Below are 13264 nucleotides of genomic sequence, written 5' to 3' on the forward strand. Positions count from 1 at the left end.
TTCACCCTTAACCCATGACCTCTGGTTGTAGTCCCACCCAACCTCAGTGGAAAAAGCCTGCTTGCATTTACCCTTTCTATACCCCTCATAATTTTGTATACCTCTATCAAATTTCCTTTCAGTCTTTTATGTTCCAAGGAATAAAGTTCAAACCTATTCAATCTTTCTTTGTTCTCTAGACCCGGCACCATCTTTGTAGATTTCAATCTGTACTCTTTCAATCTTATTTACATCTATCCTGTAGCTAGGTGACCAACACTGCACACAATACTCCAAATTCTGATCTTCCAGGGGACCAATTTTGTCCTTGCAATCCTTTTGCTCTTAACATATCTGTAGAATCTCTTAGGATTCTCCTTCACCTTGTCTGCCAGAGTAACTTCGTGCCATCTTTTAGACTTCCTGATTTCTTTCTGAAGTGTTCTCTTGCATTTCTTGTACTCCTTAAGCACCTCATTTGTTCTTACCTGCTTATACCTGCTGTACACCTCCTTTTTCTCTTAACCAGGACCTAAATATCTCTTGAAAATCAAGGTTCCCTACACTTGTTATCTTTACTTTTTACTCTGACAAGTACATACAAGCTTTGTACTCTCAAAATTTCGCTTTTGAAGGTCTCCCACTTGCCAAGTACAACTTTGCCAGAAAAGCGTCCTAATCCACTCTTGCCAGATCATTTCTGCTACCATCAAAATTAGCCTTTCTCCAATTTAGAATCTCAACTGTCTGTCCTGAATGAGCACTGCCAAGACATTTTCCCTGACTAGTAAATCCCCCTGTCCTCCAGCTGTGTCAGCCTAAAACAACGGAACCCTGGAATATTGAAGTGCCAGTCCTGTCCCTCCTGCAATCAAGCCTCACTAATGGCTACAATAATTAATTCCAGATGTTGATCCATGCCCTGAGCTCACCTGCCTTTCCTACGATACCTCCTGCATTGAAGTGATGGAAATGTGATTGAGCTGTCTGAAGACTGGTATGGTTAGGATATTGCAGAGAGCCCTGTAGCACTGTGAGCTGGGTGGGTTCGAGAGGAGTCTGAGTGAAAGCTACAAGGGATGAGGGGACAGTTGAATCCATCACTAAGGGCCCTCACTATTCAGGATATGGCCTCTTCTCATTGATACCACCAATATGAAGGAACAGGACCCTGAAGACACACACTTAGTGATTAAGAAACAACATTTTTCTCTCTGCCATCAGATTTCTGACTTCTTCATGAACCAGTGAACACTATCATTCCATTCCTTTTCCATTTTAATGTACTTTACAAAATACATTAAAATGCATTACAAATTTCACATCAGCTAAGACAATGATAATAAAGCTGATGCAGATTCTGAAGGACAGACAGGGATTTCTCCACCCCGGATCTCAATATCTGCCAGGGCATTGTGTGGGGCATGGTTCCAAATCAGAAAACCAGAGTCAGGTTGACTATCACAGGCACATGCTATGAATTTATTGTTTTGTGGCAGCAAAAACAAAGAAAAAAATGGGGTATTCATGGGTTCATTCAGGGCAATGTGTGCCTTCGGGCTCCTGTACTTCCTTTTTGATGGTAGAATTGAGAAGAGGGCACGTCCTGGGTGATGGGGGTCTTTAATGATGAATGCTACCTTTCTGAGGCATCACCTTTTGATGGTGTCCTCGATGCTGGGGAGGGTACTGCCCATGATGGAACTGGCTAAGTTAAAAACTTTGTGCAGCGTTTTCTGATCCTCTGCAGTGGCTCCTTCATACCAGACAGTGATGCAGCCAGTTAGAATGCTGTCTGTGGCACATCTGTAGACATTCCCAATGAAACAGCTTTTAGATCTGTTGTTGGCATCTGCTTCTCTGTGAATGCCTACGGACAGGAAAATGAAAATACCAGAGGTGGACTCCAATTATGCATTGCATGGGAAGGGATACATCATGATATTGAACATCGCCATACGTGTTTGTAGCCATCCCTACATCAGTACAAAACCCATGCGGAAGATCTAGCATGTAAATTGTACAATTTCTTCAACTCATTATGTGACTTGAGAAGATTTGATATGTCATCAAAGTCTTCAGCAAATTCCTACACATAAAAGATTCTGCAGATGCTGGAAATCCAGAGTAACACACACAAAGTGCTGGAGGAACTCAGCTGGTCAGGCAGTATCTGTGGAGTTGATGTTTTTGGCTAAGTCACTTCATCAAGAGCTACACCATTCAGGACTATGAAGAAGAGTTTTGTCCCACTCCTATCAGGGAGAAGGCTACGTAGCATCCACACCAAGACCACCATACTCAAAAACAGTTACTTTCCATAAGCAGTAAGGCTAATCAACACCCCCAACCACCACTACCTTATCATTTCCTGTCAAAGTCACCTTATGTACAGACACTCCTGTAAGTGTCACTTTATGGTCATACAATCAATCTATGGATATAAGCTATTTATATCTATAAATATAAAGTGAGAGTAAGCGTTCGGCATGGACTAGAAGGGCCGAGATGGCCTGTTTCCGTGCTGTAATCGTTATATGGTTATATTTATTGTGCTTGTTATTATTATTGTCTTCTCTGTTTTATTGTGTTTTTTGTGCTGTAGCAGATCCAGAGTAACACTTGTTTCATCCTTCTTTACAGTTGTGTACTGGAAATGACATTGAGCAATCTTGAATATTGAAGTCGACTTTATCCAACACATTATTGAAAACCCTACTCACAATATAGCAAAATATATTTGCTAAAGAGCTCTCCCTTCATAATTGTGTATACCTCCATCAAACCACCCCTCATCTTCTCTTGTCATTGCTATCACCAAGGAGGAGGAACAGGAGCCTGAAGACACACACTCAGTGTTAGGAACAGCTTCTTGCCCTCTGACATCAGATTTCTGATCGGTCCATGTACTCAGGAAACTACCTCTCTTGTACTATTCACTCATATTGTAATGCAACTTTTGTCTTGCACTCTGGAGCTACCAAAAGCAACAAATATGTCAGTGAAAATGAAGCTGGATCTGATTCTGAAATTTAAAGAAATTCCATTTTTCATTGAAATCGGATTCTGCTGTCTGCACCAACCTTGCACTGCACGCTGCAATTTATCGTGCATTTTTTCTTGAACACCTCAGTCTTGCATTTATTGCTCCAATTCCAACTCGGAAATTCCTCTTTGCTGCGAGGGGTTTTGAAGCACCCTCCTCTAGTTGACTGATGCTGAAACAAAAGAACTATTGATCATTGCCTCTAAGCGCACTTACTCAGATGGATGTGAGGAAAGGAAAGATCATACTGTGTTTGAGGGATTGTTAAAAGGTTGTCAAGTTGTTGAGGGAGATTAACAGCAGATGTGAGTGTACAATGTGGTGTGATCTGAGCAGAAATAACTCAATGTAGATGTAAAACGTTTTTAAACATGCAACAACGTTCTTCACTGTAACGGACACAAAATCCTCTGACAGATGAAGTTATCAATAATAAAACTGCTAACATTAAAGATTACAAATAGGTGATAGTAAAGACTATAATAGTAATGATATTTATTGCTTATTTATTTATTAATTGGGTGGCAGGGTGGAGATTCGTCTCTACCTAAGGAGCTGCTAGCCTGTAGGTCACCCTTGGGCAAGGTGTGACACCTGCTTAGCTCCCGATCAGGGTCACGTGAAGTCATGGGAGCGGGTGGTGGATGGTCGTATGAGCAGCTGGTACATATCACAAGTCCTGGTTATGTGACCACTGATGCCAGACAGACAATCTCTGAAGAGTATTGATAATGGCTGGGGTTACCCGTCTTGTAAAGACACTGCCCAGAAAAAGGCAATGGTAAGCCACTTCAGTAGAAAGATTTGCCCACATCATACGACATGGCACATAACGAAGGAACAGAATATTTTTCTTTTGGAATTTGCACAGTTTTTTGTCTTTTGCACATTGGTTGTCTGTCTTATTGTGTGTGGTTTTTCATTGACCCTGTGGTGTTACTTTGTATTTACTGTGAATGCCTGCAAGACAATGAATCTCAGGGTAGTATATGGTGACATAGATGTACTTTGATTATAAAGTTACTTTGAACTTTTGAACTTTAATCTTGATGTGGGATTGGCACATTCTTGCTTACCTAAGCTTTGAAAGTCAGTACAGAAGCATTCTTGTCTGTGAGAAAGCCAGCCAACATCCCTGTGAACGGACTGCCCCAATTTTCTGCCTCATCTCAGTTAAATAATTACTCATAGCTGACAAAGCAGATTTGGCCCTTGTGCAAGGACCCACCATAATGGAGGTAGGGGAAGCCTGGCCAGCAGATCCAAATTAATTGGGTTTTAAAAGGTAAGTAGTTACAAAGCAGACAAATATTTGTTTAACCTTTCTCAAGCTTTGAAATTAATTTTAAATGTTTGGGGAGAGAGATGAAGTTAAGTGAAACCATTGGTGATGTAGTATTGTGTGGAGAAGTGCTTTGGAGTCTGAGCAAAGTACAGAGTGGAAACAGGCCTTTCAACCCTTTGAGTCCATTCCAGCACCGAGCACAGACAAACCACTGGCAATGCAGCTTTCAAATAGAGTGGATTCCAATTAATCAGGCCATCCAGTTAATCGGGGCAGCTGCTTATTAGGGGCAACTCTTAAAGAACAAGAGCTAATCAAGAAATTCGGCAGGATTACCTTTGTTTACTTGGGACAGTGTGCTGCTTAATCGGAGCAGGAGACAGTTTCTGAACGATTTCTAACTAGAGTCAGATGTGTGCTTTTGTCTGGCCAGTGTGCTCAAAGCAAGCAGTTTCTTAAATAGCATCAGCTGCGTATGCTTGTGCTCAAAAAGCAGTGACTTTTGTCACTGACAGTTGGTGAGAAATAGCCAGCGAGACAGTTCAGAACTGTTTTGCTCGCTGCAATTTCATGCATTCAGGCTTGGAAATTACAGAAACAGATGTGAGAGAAAATGAAAGGATTTCACTGCTTCAATAAGTTAGGAACTATGAAGAATTTGAAGGTATCAGCAGTTATCTTGATTGTTACAATCGGAATGAAGATTTGGAGAATGAAATCGTGGAAAGCATTGTACGAAGGCAGTCCATTATCTACACTAGGTGTCTGTGCTGATTTTGTTCATTTACAGTCAATTAAGAAAACATGGCAGAGTACACTGGATGAATTCCTCTGTTGATAACCATTAGGAACTAATACAAAGTTTTATAGTGGTCTAGTGGTTCCTAACCTTGTCATAGCCGAGGGTGGTAGTGGGAACAGTGGTCCAAATGGTGTGTGTCTCTAACAGCCTGTGACAACCAAGTCCAACTCTTGACCTTCATGTGCAGCTTAGCTACCAGGCCCGGCGGAACTGACAAGAGAAGGGGCAAAGGTGGACCACTGGTGCCTCAAAACCAGTTGCTTCAGGCAGGTGGGGTTCGTCAGCTCACCTAGGAGAAGGAAACCTCTGATTTGAAACCTCCGCTGCCTTGTGGCCATTCCCACCCATGAGAAAGGCTTTAGGACTAAACCCTGAGGAAGAAATCCGGAGTCAGAGTCCTGAAGACAGTTTGATGTTGTTTATAACCTCACTCTGGAAACCTCCGTGACAACACTGGTGCTAAGCTGTATCAGTATTGGCCCTTCCCTTTGACTACATCAGTGACGTGGAGAGGGGGAATCCACTCCATGGGCAACAGCCAGTTCTTCAACTGAGTAACTGAGTGTTCAGAGTAACACACACAAAGTGCTGGAGGAACTCAGCTGGTCAGGCAGTATCTATGGAGTTGATGTTTTTGGCTAAGACACTTCATCAAGAGCTACACCATTCAGGACTATGAAGAAGAGTCTTGTCCCACTCCCATCAGGGAGGAGGCTACGTAGCATCCACACCAAGACCACCATGCTCAAAAACAGTTACTTCCCCAAGCAGTAAGGCTGATCAACACCTCCACCCACTAACCCATCCCTCTAAGCCCCCAACCACCACTACCTTATCATTTCCTGTCAAAGTCACCTTATGTACAGACACTCCTGTAAGTGTCACTTTATGGTCATACAATCAATCTATGGATATAAGCTATTTATATCTATAAATATAAAGTGAGAGTAAGCGTTCGGCATGGACTAGAAGGGCCGAGATGGCCTGTTTCCGTGCTGTAATCGTTATATGGTTATATTTATTGTGCTTGTTATTATTATTGTCTTCTCTGTTTTATTGTGTTTTTTGTGCTGTAGCAGATCCAGAGTAACACTTGTTTCATCCTTCTTTACAGTTGTGTACTGGAAATGACATTGAGCAATCTTGAATATTGAAGTCGACTTTATCCAACACATTATTGAAAACCCTACCCACAATACAGCAATATATTTGCTAAAGAGCTCTCCCTTCATAATTGTGTATACCTCCATCAAACCACCCCTCATCTTCTCTTGTCATTGCTATCACCAGGGAGGAGGAACAGGAGCCTGAAGACACACACTCAGTGTTAGGAACAGCTTCTTGCCCTCCGACATCAGATTTCTGATTGGTCCATGTACTCAGGAAACTACCTCTCTTGCACTATTCACTCATATTGTAATGCAATTATACAGGTGTACCTAATAAAGTGGCCACCAAGTGTTTTTGTAAGTCAACTAAGTAGCGTGATAAATATGTACATGGACTGTTTTCCATCCAGTAAACTTGCACATACTTTCACCTGTAGTGAAGGAAACCAGACATGGGGACAGAATGAGGACATTCAGCCCATCGAGGCCGCTCTGCCATTCCATCATGATTGGGTTATAATTCTCTCAACCCCATTCTCTTGCCTTTTCCCTATAATATTTGCCACCCTGACTAGTCAAGAACATACCAACCTCTGTTTTAAAAACACTCAATGGCGTCCTCTGGGAATGAATTCCACGGATTCACCAGCCTCTGGCTAAAGAAATTCCCCCTCATCACCATTCTGAATGGATGTCCCTTTATTCTGAGGTTGTACCCACCGGTCCTAGAGTTGCCCCATATTACCCTGCAAAACCTGAGAGCAGATGTGGGGAAGAAGGCACGCACATGAGCCAGTGACTAAGCATGTCGGTGGTTGGTAAGGTGGAGTATTGCTATTGACGCTAAATCGATGCTATTGACGCTGAGTCGATGCTATTGACGCTAAATCGATGCTATTGACGCTGAGTCGATGCTATTGACACTAAATCGATGCTATTGACGCTGAGTCGATGCTATTGACACTAAATCGATGCTATTGACACTGTCGATGCTATTGACGCTAAATTGATGCTATTGACGCTGAGTCGATGCTATTGACACTAAATCGATGCTATTGACACTGTCGATGCTATTGACGCTAAATTGATGCTATTGACGCTGAGTCGATGCTATTGACACTAAATTGATGCTATTGACGCTAAATTGATGCTATTGACGCTGAGTCGATGCTATTGACGCTAAATCGATGCTATTGACGCTGAGTCGATGCTATTGACGCCGAATCGATGCTATTGATGCTAAATCGATGCTATTGACGCTGAGTCGATGCTATTGACACTGAGTCGATGCTATTGACGCTAAATTGATGCTATTGACACTGAGTCGATGCTATTGACACTGAGTCAATGCTATTGACGCTAAATTGATGCTATTGACGCTGAGTCGATGCTATTGACGCTAAATCGATGCTATTGACGCTGAGTCGATGCTATTGACGCTGAGTCGATGCTATTGCCACTGAGTCGATGCTGTTGACGCTAAATTGATGCTATTGACGCTGAGTCGATGCTATTGACACTAAATCGATGCTATTGACGCTAAATCGATGCTATTGATGCTGTCGATGCTATTGATGCTGAGTCGATGCTATTGACACTGTCAATGCTATTGACGCTAAATTGATGCTATTGACGCTGAGTCGATGCTATTGACGCTGAGTCGATGCTATTGACGCTGAGTCGATGCTGTTGACGCTGAGTCGATGCTATTGACGCTAAATCGATGCTATTGACGCTAAATCGATGCTATTGATGCTGTCGATGCTATTGATGCTGAGTCGATGCTATTGACACTAAATCGATGCTATTGACGCTAAATCGATGCTATTGACACTTATTCGATGCTATTGACGCTAAATCGATGCTATTGACACTAAATCGATGCTATTGACACTAAATCGATGCTATTGACGCTAAATCGATGCTATTGACACTAAATCGATGCTATTGACGCTAAATCGATGCTATTGACACTAAATCGATGCTATTGACACTAAATCGATGCTATTGATGCTGTCGATGCTATTGATGCTGAGTCGATGCTATTGACACTAAATCGATGCTATTGACACTAAATCGATGCTATTGACGCTAAATCGATGCTATTGACACTGTCAATGCTATTGACGCTAAATTGATGCTATTGACGCTGAGTCGATGCTATTGACGCTAAATCGATGCTATTGACACTGTCGATGCTATTGACGCTAAATTGATGCTATTGACGCTGAGTCGATGCTATTGACGCTAAATTGATGCTATTGATGCTGAGTCGATGCTATTGACGCTAAATCGATGCTATTGACGCTGAGTCGATGCTATTGACGCTAAATTGATGCTATTGACACTGTCGATGCTATTGACGCTAAATTGATTCTATTGACGCTGAATCGATGCTATTGACGCTAAATTGATGCTATTGACGCTGAGTCGATGCTATTGCCACTGAGTCGATGCTGTTGACGCTAAATTGATGCTATTGACGCCGAGTCGATGCTATTGACACTAAATCAATGCTATTGACGCTGAATCGATGCTATTGACGCTAAATCGATGCTATTGCCACTGAGTCGATGCTGTTGACGCTAAATTGATGCTATTGACGCCGAGTCGATGCTATTGACACTAAATCAATGCTATTGACGCTGAGTCGATGCTATTGACGCTAAATCGATGCTATTGACGCTAAATCGATGCTATTGATGCTGTCGATGCTATTGATGCTGAGTCGATGCTATTGACACTAAATCGATGCTATTGACGCTAAATCGATGCTATTGACACTAAATCGATGCTATTGATGCTGTCGATGCTATTGATGCTGAGTCGATGTTATTGACACTAAATCGATGCTATTGATGCTGAGTCGATGCTATTGACACTAAATCGATGCTATTGACACTAAATCGATGCTATTGACGCTAAATCGATGCTATTGACGCTGAGTCGATGCTATTGATGCTGAGTCGATGCTATTGACGCTAAATCAATGCTATTGACGCTGAGTCGATGCTATTGACACTAAATCGATGCTATTGATGCTGAGTCGATGCTATTGACACTAAATCGATGCTATTGACACTAAATCAATGCTATTGACACTAAATCGATGCTATTGATGCTGAGTCGATGCTATTGACGCTAAATCGATGCTATTGACGCTAAATCGATGCTATTGACACTAAATCGATGCTATTGATGCTGTCGATGCTATTGATGCTGAGTCGATGCTATTGACACTAAATCGATGCTATTGACGCTAAATCGATGCTATTGACGCTAAATCGATGCTATTGATGCTGTCGATGCTATTGATGCTGAGTCGATGCTATTGACACTAAATCGTTGCCATTGACGCTAAATCGATGCTATTGACGCTAAATCGATGCTATTGATGCTGTCGATGCTATTGATGCTGAGTCGATGCTATTGACACTAAATCGATGCTATTGACGCTAAATCGATGCTATTGACACTAAATCGATGCTATTGATGCTGTCGATGCTATTGATGCTGAGTCGATGTTATTGACACTAAATCGATGCTATTGATGCTGAGTCGATGCTATTGACACTAAATCGATGCTATTGACACTAAATCGATGCTATTGACGCTAAATCGATGCTATTGACGCTGAGTCGATGCTATTGATGCTGAGTCGATGCTATTGACGCTAAATCAATGCTATTGATGCTGAGTCGATGCTATTGACACTAAATCGATGCTATTGATGCTGAGTCGATGCTATTGACACTAAATCGATGCTATTGACACTAAATCAATGCTATTGACACTAAATCGATGCTATTGATGCTGAGTCGATGCTATTGACGCTAAATCGATGCTATTGACGCTAAATCGATGCTATTGACACTAAATCGATGCTATTGATGCTGAGTCGATGCTATTGACACTAAATCGATGCTATTGATGCTGAGTCGATGCTATTGACACTAAATCGATGCTATTGACACTAAATCGATGCTATTGACGCTAAATCGATGCTATTGACGCTGAGTCGATGCTATTGATGCTGAGTCAATGCTATTGACGCTAAATCAATGCTATTGACGCTGAGTCGATGCTATTGACACTAAATCGATGCTATTGATGCTGAGTCGATGCTATTGACACTAAATCGATGCTATTGACACTAAATCAATGCTATTGACACTAAATCGATGCTATTGATGCTGAGTCGATGCTATTGACGCTAAATCGATGCTATTGACGCTAAATCGATGCTATTGACACTAAATCGATGCTATTGATGCTGTCGATGCTATTGATGCTGAGTCGATGCTATTGACACTAAATCGATGCTATTGACGCTAAATCGATGCTATTGATGCTGTCGATGCTATTGATGCTGAGTCGATGCTATTGACACTAAATCGATGCCATTGACGCTAAATCGATGCTATTGACGCTAAATCGATGCTATTGATGCTGTCGATGCTATTGATGCTGAGTCGATGCTATTGACACTAAATCGATGCTATTGACGCTAAATCGATGCTATTGACACTAAATCGATGCTATTGATGCTGAGTCGATGCTATTGACACTAAATCGATGCTATTGACGCTAAATCGATGCTATTGACGCTGAGTCGATGCTATTGATGCTGAGTCGATGCTATTGACGCTAAATCAATGCTATTGATGCTGAGTCGATGCTATTGACACTAAATCGATGCTATTGATGCTGAGTCGATGCTATTGACACTAAATCGATGCTATTGACACTAAATCAATGCTATTGACACTAAATCGATGCTATTGATGCTGAGTTGATGCTATTGACGCTAAATCGATGCTATTGACGCTAAATCGATGCTATTGACACTAAATCGATGCTATTGATGCTGAGTCGATGCTATTGACACTAAATCGATGCTATTGATGCTGAGTCGATGCTATTGACACTAAATCGATGCTATTGACACTAAATCGATGCTATTGATGCTGAGTCGATGCTATTGCCACTGAGTCGATGCTATTGACACTAAATCGATGCTATTGACACTAAATCGATGCTATTGACGCTAAATCGATGCTATTGACGCTGAGTCGATGCTATTGACGCTGAGTCGATGCTATTGACACTAAATCGATGCTATTGATGCTGAGTCGATGCTATTGCCACTGAGTCGATGCTATTGACACTAAATCGATGCTATTGACACTAAATCGATGCTATTGATGCTGAGTCGATGCTATTGACACTGAGTCGATGCTATTGACACTAAATCGATGCTATTGACGCTAAATCGATGCTATTGACACTAAATCGATGCTATTGACGCTGAGTCGATGCTATTGACGCTGAGTCGATGCTATTGCCACTGAGTCGATGCTGTTGACGCTAAATTGATGCTATTGATGCTAAATCGATGCTGTTGACGCTGAGTCGATGCTATTGACGCTGAGTCGATGCTATTGACACTGAGTCGATGCTATTGACGCTAAATCGATGCTATTGACGCTGAGTCGATGCTATTGACGCTGAGTCGATGCTATTGATGCTAAATCGATGCTATTGACACTGAGTCAATGCTATTGACGCTGAGTCGATGCTATTGCCACTGAGTCGATGCTATTGATGCTAAATCGATGCTATTGACGCTGAGTCGACGCTATTGATGCTAAATCGATGCTATTGATGCTGAGTCGATGCTATTGACGCTGAGTCGATGCTATTGATGCTAAATCGATGCTATTGACGCTGAGTCGATGCTATTGATGCTAAATCGATGCTATTGACGCTGAGTCACTGCTATTGCCACTGAGTCGATGCTGTTGACGCTGAGTCGATGCTGTTGACGCCGAGTCGATGCTATTGACGCTGAGTCAATGCTGTTGACGCTAAATCGATGCTATTGACGCTAAATCAATGCTATTGATACTAAATCAATGCTATTGACGCTAAATCGATGCTATTGATGCTGAGTCGATGCTGTTGACGCTAAATCGATGCTATTGACGCTAAATCGATGCTATTGATACTAAATCAATGCTATTGATATTAAATCAATATTATTGATACTAAGTGAAGCAGGTTACAATGAATTGCAGAGAGATCTTGTTCAGTTCAGGTGATGGGAGGAGGAGTGGCACATGGATTTCATTCATGATAAATGTGAGGTGATGTATTTTGGACAGTCAAATCAGCATAGGGCCGATACAGTGAATGTAAGGGGCACTGATGAATGTTGTTGAACAGAGCTACCTGGGAGTACAAGCGCACAGTTTTCTGAAAGTGGCCGTGAAAGTAGAAAGGATAGAGGAGAATGCATTTAGCACCCTGACCTTCATCAATCAGGGCAGTGAGTTTAGTGGCAGGGACATCACAGTTACAGTTATATAAGTTACTAGAGAAGCTACACTTGGAGTATTGTGAACAGTTTTGGTCACCCTATTATAGGAAAGTCATTACTGAGCTAAGAGAGGGGGAAGAAAAGATTTACAAGACCCTGACTAGACTAAGGGGTCTGAGTACTGGGCAAAGGTTACCCATGCTCGATCTTTATTCCTTAGAGTGTAGGCGAATGACAAGTGACCTCTTAGAAGTTTATAAGATCTCTGGTCATTTATCACAGTGAAGTTCAATTGTGTGTTAAAGTATTAGTGTGAGAGCACAGCTTGCTGATCAGTGCTGAGAATGCAATAATGTGGACAGCTGCTTGGTGTTTATGTCCAGACACTGACTAATTAACACCACAACAATCATTGCAAGAAGTGAGCAATTGTCTCCATAAACATTCAATTGACGATTCCATCTGTTCAATTTCAAGTTCATTGTCATTCAACTGTACACACGTATACCACCAAATGAAACAACATTCCTCCAGACCAAGGTGCACAACACCGGATTTAACTCACACACATACCACATAAATTATCAAATAATAAGGTGCATTTATGAGCTACGGACTGTGCAAAAGTCTTAGGCACAGTATATAGCGAGGATGCCTAAGGCTTTTGCGCAGTAATGATGAGGGTGGAGTGCCGTAGAGGGAGTGTGGGACAGGTGGCAGGGAA

Source organism: Hemitrygon akajei, chromosome 3 (assembly GCF_048418815.1).
Source record: "Hemitrygon akajei chromosome 3, sHemAka1.3, whole genome shotgun sequence".
In the NCBI taxonomy this organism is placed as follows: domain Eukaryota; kingdom Metazoa; phylum Chordata; class Chondrichthyes; order Myliobatiformes; family Dasyatidae; genus Hemitrygon; species Hemitrygon akajei.